At 49.9% G+C, this 8,510-nt stretch overlaps 1 pseudogene; it reads left to right on the top strand.

The window, feature by feature from the left end:
* Window positions 1–1,743: 1,743 nt before the first annotated feature.
* Window positions 1,744–6,125, top strand: LOC109749385 (uncharacterized; annotated as a pseudogene).
* Window positions 6,126–8,510: the final 2,385 nt, after the last annotated feature.

Genomic DNA, 8,510 nt, shown 5'->3' with positions numbered 1-8,510 from the left:
ACATGACCGAGACACGTCTCCGGTCAATAACCAATAGCGGAATCTAGATGCTCGTAATGGCTCCTACATATTCTACGAAGATCTTTATCGGTCAAACCTCATAACAACATACGTTGTTCCCTTTGTCATCGGTATGTTACTTCATGGATAGATCATTGTGTGTGCGTAGAAATTTTTTGTTTTCCATGCTATGTCTCCCAACAGAAGAACCGGCTCATCAAGATGCACAAGGTAATGAAGAAGAAGGGGAGAATAATAAAGAAGTTGATTCCGATGCAGAAACCATCGACGGTAACAACGATAATAATGAAGAGGCGGCTTCTCCGGAATCTAAAAGAATAGGGAAAATGATCTTAGAGAAGAGCAGCAAGCCTCCATATCCAATAAGAGGTGAAAGCAGTCAAGAACCAAAAAAATAAAGACAAAGGTAAGGAGAAGAAAAAGAGAAAGGTAAAACAAATAAAACTCTCTCTTAACCTAAGGCAGTTAGACCACCTTCGAATAATGAGATATATCCGTCTTTATTGCAGGCTATTAAGAGTCTTCAAGTTTCTTAGCACGTAACTGATATATTGAATATTCCTACTTTTGTTAAGTTTATGCGTGATATTATTAACAATAAAAGAAGTATGAATTTAGAAGAATAGGTGGCTATGATAACTAAGTACCCCTTTGAGGACAAGACACCGCCTAAACTCGGAGACCCTGGTAAACTGACAGTATCTTGTTCCATAGGTAATATCGATATAAATAACGCTCTTTGCAATATTGGAGCCGAATTAAGCGTTGTGCCTCTAACTCTTTATCGCAAGTTGAATTTAGGAGAATGCATCCCGACAGGAATAACTTTGCAGATGGCTGACAAGTCTACAAAGAAACAAATAGGAGCAGCCAAAGCCGTGCTCTTGAGATTGGATGGACACGTTATTCCTAATGATTTCATTATACTTGATATGCCTGAAGATGAAAAATGGTCTATTATTCTCGAGAGACCATTTTGAACACCACAGGTGCAGCTTTGATTGTGCTGAAGGGAAGGTAACTTTCATAATATATGATGAAGAGATCACGAGATACTTCCCGAAGAAATCCGGAGAGAAAGAAAAATATATTCCATCTCCGAAGCGAATATGTGCGGTAAGTAACGAAAAACTTAGGACACCGGAGGCCCGAGAGTACAATGAAAGGTAAAAGGTTGAGCTAAGCAACCTAAAAATTGGCGCTTAATGGGAGGCAACCCATCAACTTTGTAATAATTTAAGTTTGATCTTTGTTAGAAAGCTCTCTTACGAGTACGTGACTAAATAATGCCCGGTGACTAAATAATTTGATCAACCATCGGACGCCGGTGCCGAAACTTTGCGTTGAAGAGGAAAACTCATCTAAACACGTTGATCTATGTGTGCCATCCCCTACCTAGTGCGCCAACTGACAGTGCAAAAACTGATGAATCCTGCATAGGGTTTCTCATAGGGCGGAGGGCACATAGCGAATCAGATTAGGGTACACGTGGAACATGAGTTTTACCTAGGTTTCCGCCCTCGTGGTGAGGTAATATCCTACATCTTGCATGTCATTGTATTGATTATCTCATATGACATTGGATCTGTGGATGCCCCCTTGGGAGGCCCCTACCTTCCCTTATATAGGTGGATAAGGAGTAGGGTTACATGACTTGTTGCCCAAATCGATTTATATGGCTTAACGCCCAAGTTAAATACTAATATCTTTATGGTACAAGTAATGGCATATCCTTCTAGAGGAGGCCCGCTGTTAGTGGTGAGGAGCCCATGGCGTGGCCAGGCTCCGAGGCCGGTCGGCGGCCTTATTCCCCGGAGGTCAGGCACCTCGGTGTATTGTACCGTCACGGAGGTGGAGGAGGCACAAAGGGTGGTGGTTGTGACCAATGCCAGCATCGACAACTTCCCATTGTTCGCGCCGCGCCGCAGCGACCATGAGGTTGGACTGACCTCACAACCATCGACAACATGCAAGTCCAGGCGGATTCCGGTGAAGTGTACGACGTGGGACATGTGTCCGTGTCCGATGAAGCAACTGCTTTAGAGTCAAAGGGCTATCCGTTGATTTGGCATTGTTTGTACCGGAGCGTGCCTCACTGACACTGTAATCCCAATCTAGTGCACGGGAACCTATTGTTCGAAAGCATGCAAGGGATGACTGCATAGGAGCGAAATCTGTTGTGCCCACACGGATTGGTCTTCTTGCTGGGTAATTTCTAAGTTTTTTGTGTTTAAACTAACATAAGTAGCATTGATCAAATTTTATTTTGTCTCGTTCTACTATGATCTATCTCAGAGTATCCATTCATCCGTTACTCATCTGTTTCTAGTTCGACTTTCTATACTCTGAGCTTTTTTCAAGACCAGGGGTGATTGATAATATAAATATTAAACTATTGAAAGTAATAGTGTTTGCTATTTTTTTTGTTATACTGGCCCATATGTGTCCACGTATGTTTTTTCATTTTATGCACAACGTTGAAGTTGAGTTGCCCTCATTAGGGCTGCAAGAAAAGCACAAGGCTCGTGAGCCGTTTGAGATCTACTCGTATTTTAACTCGAGTCGGAAAAAAAATGAGCCGAGTATAAACACTTTATGTAGCTGGTTCCAAATAAGTCACCAACTTATAAGTCGAAAAGTGAAAAAAAATGACTTATTTTGCCAAACAGACCCAACTTATAAGTCACCCTCTTTTACGTGGGTCCCACCATCTTTACATAAAAAAACAGGGTGGAAAAGTGTGGTTAGGTGACTTATAAGTCAGGTGACAACCAAACAGGTGTGACTTATAAGTCATTGGTTTTAAGTCACCTGACTTAAGTCAGGTGACTTATTGAAACCAAACAGGCCCTTAAGATTGTTACAAGACGAGCATGAGCCACTTTATGTAGCTTTAAGCTTCAGTCAGTCTGAGATAGCTCGAATTTAATAATATTATAAATTAAGCTATGCCTAGTTCAAATCACGCGAAGTCGACTCACTTTGCAGCCCTGCCCTCACCCGTGCGTATCTATCGTTGTACTCTCCAAACTGCGTCCACTCTCCAAACTGGGCAAAACCGGTGCGCTACCCTAATACGACGGCAACGCGCGCACGCGCGCGACAAGTGTATGGAGGAGGCTACCGGCATCCACCGATTTGTAGCTAGCGGCGCGCGGCAGCGGCATATGCACGCGTGGACAAGCCAACAACGCTGTCCCCGCGAAAGCTGGAGCTAGCGCTGGATTCGATCCGAAACGCCATGGACCGCATCGAAGCGACCCCGGCCCCCGTACCACCCACTGTTCCAGCCACAGGCGGTCATGCAGCAGAGCAGAGGCAGAGCAGACGGGACGGGGAACCCCACGCCGGAATCTGGACGCGCACGCATGTGAGCGGCCGGCCCCGCGGCTTTAACGAGCGGTGGTATGCGGCGAGGACGACGCGGCGATAGCGAGGCGCCACGTTGGGTGCCTCCGCCGGCCTGGGCCGGCGGACGGACCGCGAGTGGACGTTGCTGCGACCGTGGGGTTGAATGCATGCCTCCCCCGGTAAAAGCAGTTGGTGACACGGGTGGGGCGCGCCGCGCCACGTCGCGTCTCGTCTCTCGCCGCGCCGCACGGAGGGCGGGGTGGAAAGGGCAGAGGGCGTCTCGTGGGGAGCGCGGGTGAAAAGAAAAGAAACAAAGGTCTCTGGCGCACATGGAACTGAGAGTACCATAGGTGTGCAACAAACAAATCAGGACAGGAGGGGGTGGTGTCCGGGTGTCGGCGAGCAGCACATGCAGTGTTAATTTGAACCTCATGATTTACCGACGCTTGTTTGTAATGTTCGTTCGACATCTATGGGGTGTTACCGGATGGCTGAGTCCATGGTTCGTCCGTCTCAGGGTGGACAGAGAGACGACACGGTCATCATCTGGCTACCTTGGGGAGTGAAGTCTGTTTTAAATCCTAAGAATATAGAGGGCGACGCAAATGGACCCTAACATCCAAATTCCTGAAGTCCATACCCTGACCTTGTTTATCCCAGTCGTTTTTGACCTTCAGGTCCTATACAAACACTGGATTCCTACGTGGCTCGGGAAATGACGGGATTGAGGTGAGTTGACTACCTGCATGTGGGTCCCATGGTTGCCTGGCTTGCTCTACGGACTACGACCATGACGTGGACTACGACCTCTGGGTGCGCTCCCTTGACGTGGACCCGCGCAACGCCGAGGCCTCCGCCGCGTCGGTGATCCAAGGCCTGCGATGCTCGCCAAAAGATCGCCGTCGACCATGCCGCCAGCACGGAGCCCAAGATCGGCGATCTGGTGCCTGGTGGAGCTCGAGGCTGATGACACCGCCGACACCGACTGGTCGCGCAGCGCGCGGTTCGACCACTGCATGAGCATTACGGCGCCACCGCCGACCTGCTCCGCCACGCGCTTGACAATCTGCAGGTCAACGTGTATGGCCGGACCTGTGGGCAGCTCATGGCGGCGCTGGTAGCGTCCAAGCGGAGCAGCGAGGACGCTCTCAACCCCGGCAAACGTTGTTCCCGTGGCCGCCCACGACCGTGAGTACGGCCGCATGGCCCACATCGCCGTTGGATTCATACATGCCGCCGCCGCGTGATCATGGTCGGAGCTCAGCTGCTCAGCCCCCTTCTTACCTCTGTTCTTTTGTTTGTATCAAAATGATTTATGTACAGTCTATTTTATTTAAGGGGAAAAATATTGACTACTGTTTGCGATTTGATTGGTGAAACCAGAATGAGTGTTAGCAAACACAGTCAGGCATACAAGTTACAGGATGTCAAAAGAAAGGCATACGAGTTACAATTATTTGCATGAAAAATGTCTTTTTTTTTTAAACGAGGCAAAAGATTTGCCATTTTCATTAATTAAGAAGAAGATATTTGCCTGGTTAATTAAAGGAAAACCGGGCGAAAACCCAGATACAACCCCACGGGGCACACACAGCCGACCTGGCCACAGACAAGCCAAACAGTCGACCGAAGCGTCGAGGACATGGCAACTCCGATTTTGCTGAAATGCTTCAAAGGAGAAAGTTGCAAGCCTCGCACCGACCTAGTCCAGCGCATCATCCGGAGAGCGCCGCCCGCTGAAAACCGCCCTCATGGAGTCATCGTTGCCGCAGAGGCATTGCACGCAGCTCCAACTTCTCTGTCACACCCAGAAGCCAGCATAGGCACACCCATTGGCGCACCGGACCGTCGACATCAGAAGGGCAAGCAACGACCCAGCTTCGCACGCCATCATCGTCGTCATCACACGAGTCGCAACGCCAACCACACGCATCACCAGTTGCACACCTAGCCAACCGTGATGCCGCGCACGTCCAGCCTGCAGGAAGCATAAAAGGGGCCAAGATCTCCAAGACGGCGCCCCAAAGAGGGAAAACGACATTGAAGATGCCGCCGCCGCCCGATCGAACAGGATCATGACTTTCGCCCGTAGATCTTGACCCGAGAGCTGAGGAAGTGCAAAAACTCCTCGACGGCACCTCCAAGGAGGAAAGCGACGCCCACGGGCGCCGCCGCCGCCGGCCATCAAGCATCGGCTAGGCTTTCGCCTGGAGCAGCACGAACAACACTCCCACGCAGAGCACTCCGCTGGCCCGCACACCTCCGACGCAGCGAACACGCCACCGCCACGCCAGAGCCACCTCCTCCCTCGTCGTCCGTCTGCCAAAACAGATGAGCCAGATCCAACATCTGGCATCCACCACCACTGCACGGGCACCCCACACCGGAGAACAGAGCTCCCAGTCATGGCAGAACCCACGGACGCAGACAACCAAAACCGGCCACAACCGGCCAGATCCGACCGAAGCCGATCCGACGAGCCGGCAACTCCATCGACGAGCCAGCCACGGGGACGAGCTCGCACAGGCAGACCAGGGGGCTGCCACCCCGCCTAGGCCAGCTGGAGAAGGACCTCGGCGACGGAAGGCCGCGAAGTCGCCGGAGTCGTCGCGCCGAAGAACGCCGCGCAGCAGGAGGACCAAGCTTCCTCCACCGCGAGCACCCAGCGCGGCCGCATCAGCACCGCGCCCAGGCCCGACCACCGCGCCGCCCAAGCAGCCGCAGCTGCCGTCGTCGCCAAGACCGAGGCCGCCGCCCCGGGGCCCAAGATCCGCCGCCGCGCCCCACGCATCGGCCGGAGGTCCCCCTCCCCTTCGAGGAACGGGGCCCGCCGCCACCGCGGCAAGGGCCGACGGCAGCGGCGGCAGGGGAGAAGCAGATGGCCAGCCGACGGCGGAGGGATTTGGGGCCCCCGGGTCGCCTCGGAGAGACGACGCGAGGGAGCTTCGGAGAGGTGTGCTATGAAAAATGTCATGATTGAGTGGTCAAAAAAACCCTGAGAAAAATCATGGATGGTGTGGCATGCGTTCCAACGCAGCCACTGGAACTGAGATTCAGATGACGTGCCTTCAGAAATCAGAATCTCTGAATTTGATCTAATGGACTAGCGTTTTGGTTTCAATTGCAAGCCACCACCTCAAAACGCCACAGACGCCAAGACGAACTGGTGATGCCGGTAGTAGTGTTGCGCGGGTTGGCGCGGGGGCAGAGCTAGCAAAGGAGCTCGATGGCAGCTGGAGCGGCGGCGGCGGCGGCGTTCGTGTGGCATTTTTAATTTGCAATCCCATCCTTTCCCGATGCCACGTCAGCTCATCCAGTCCTAAACCTGGCGTAGGGGCGATTACAATCAGGATCAGAGAGGTTAGGGTATGGACTTCAAGGATTTAAATGTCGGGGTTCATTTACGTCACGCTCTACATTCACAGGGTTTAAAACAGACTTCACTCAACCTTGGACGTCCCATGAAAACGATTCAACTGTAGTGCGCTAAACACAGACATGCCCTTGGATGACACTGTTTGCTCATGTGCTACCATGGAACACCAAATTTAGGCATAGATGCATCGTTCAAAGCATCACCGTAATCACAATGTGTTGCGGTAAGTGTCGTTTTAGGGCATTTACTCCGCTATGTTTTAGCCGGGCCTAGCCGATCCCCTATATATAAGGAGTAAAACTTATTTTTGATTTATGCATTTCGTCGAACACTTGTGAAGCACAATCAACATCACAAACATTCTCCATAAAACAATAGAACTCGAAGGCCTTGACGGTGAAGAACAGGTCCGCGTCTAGGCTCAGCGGCCACGAGGATGCAGAAGACGTCGATGGACTGCCGGCCACGGCCCTGGTGAGGTCGGGCATGAGCTCCTCGCCTTGGATGGGACGCAGCAACAGGGGGAGGTCCGGGGAGGAGTTAGATGCGCGTTAGAGAAATAAAACCGATTTTTTACTCCTCTAACGCTGGACGAAGGATCGGTTAGAAATGCTCTTGGAACACATCCTCACTATTTCCGTTGTGCCGCCGTCCACGGGCAATCCGCGCTCCCGTGCCATTACCATGAGCGCCATAGGCATGCAACAAACAAATCAGGACAAGAGGAAGGTTCTACGTGTCAGCGAGCAGCACACGCAATGGTGAGGGCTAATCTCTTAGTCACTTTTTAGCAATTTTTTGTTGAATAAAGAAGCGCACTCCCCGCAAAAAAGAAAGAAAAAAGAAGCGCACTGCGGTGTGGTTTTGATCATGCCCTTACAAAGTCCCGGACATATGTAATGCAGACATGGTTGTTGCTTAATTACTGAATTCACCTTTTCCCTGCAAAAAAAAAAAGAAAAAAGTGTTGTGCCTGTCCGTTGGAGCGGGAATTATTTGTACATGTTTAAATTATCGCTAAATTTCATTAGAAAGCCGATCGTATGGTTTGGTCACTGGTATGTACAATGACATATCTATTAGGGCAAATCGTGTTAGATGATCAATTCTATATCTAATATTAAAAGAAGGATTGTTTCTCCATTTTATTCTGATCCAATTAACCTTTTTCATACGTTTTGTTTGCTTCATCCGCTTCGGTCCCTTCGAGCCTAACAAAAAAGATGGGCAATGGCTGAGTCGAACCATGGTGTATTGAATTGTAGAACCATAGCACACAAACCAAGTTTTTTTTTGAGCACTCAGACCAAGTGATCCCCACCCGCGCACCCTATTGGGTCGGTCCATGAGCGGAGAGGGATGCCACCTGTTTTTTATTTAGTTCTTTTTTATTTATTTTTCTTCTTTAGAGTAATTTAATATTAAAATATTCGAAATTTGAAAAGAAAATGTGAATTTTGGAAAAATGTTCCGGAAATAATAAAATGCTCGGCAACCAAAAAGATGTTCATGATTTTGGAAAAATGTTCGCACACTAAAAAAGTGTTCTTGAATTTGAACAAAAGAACTGCAAATTCAAAACAAGTTCACCAATTTTTAAAACAAGTTTCACAAAAATAGAAAATAATCGTGAATGGCCGTGACCACTGATGAAGCTTGGGCCAAAAGGCTCAACGGTCGTCCGAGTGAACCGTTGCACTAGGGCCTCCGCCTCTAATCAATTGAATCGTTTGCTTGGAAACTCGCTGGTACGTTGCAAAGT

Source organism: Aegilops tauschii, chromosome 7 (assembly GCF_002575655.3).
Source record: "Aegilops tauschii subsp. strangulata cultivar AL8/78 chromosome 7, Aet v6.0, whole genome shotgun sequence".
In the NCBI taxonomy this organism is placed as follows: Eukaryota; Viridiplantae; Streptophyta; class Magnoliopsida; order Poales; family Poaceae; genus Aegilops; species Aegilops tauschii.
This window is presented reverse-complemented; position numbering and strand designations above follow the sequence as displayed.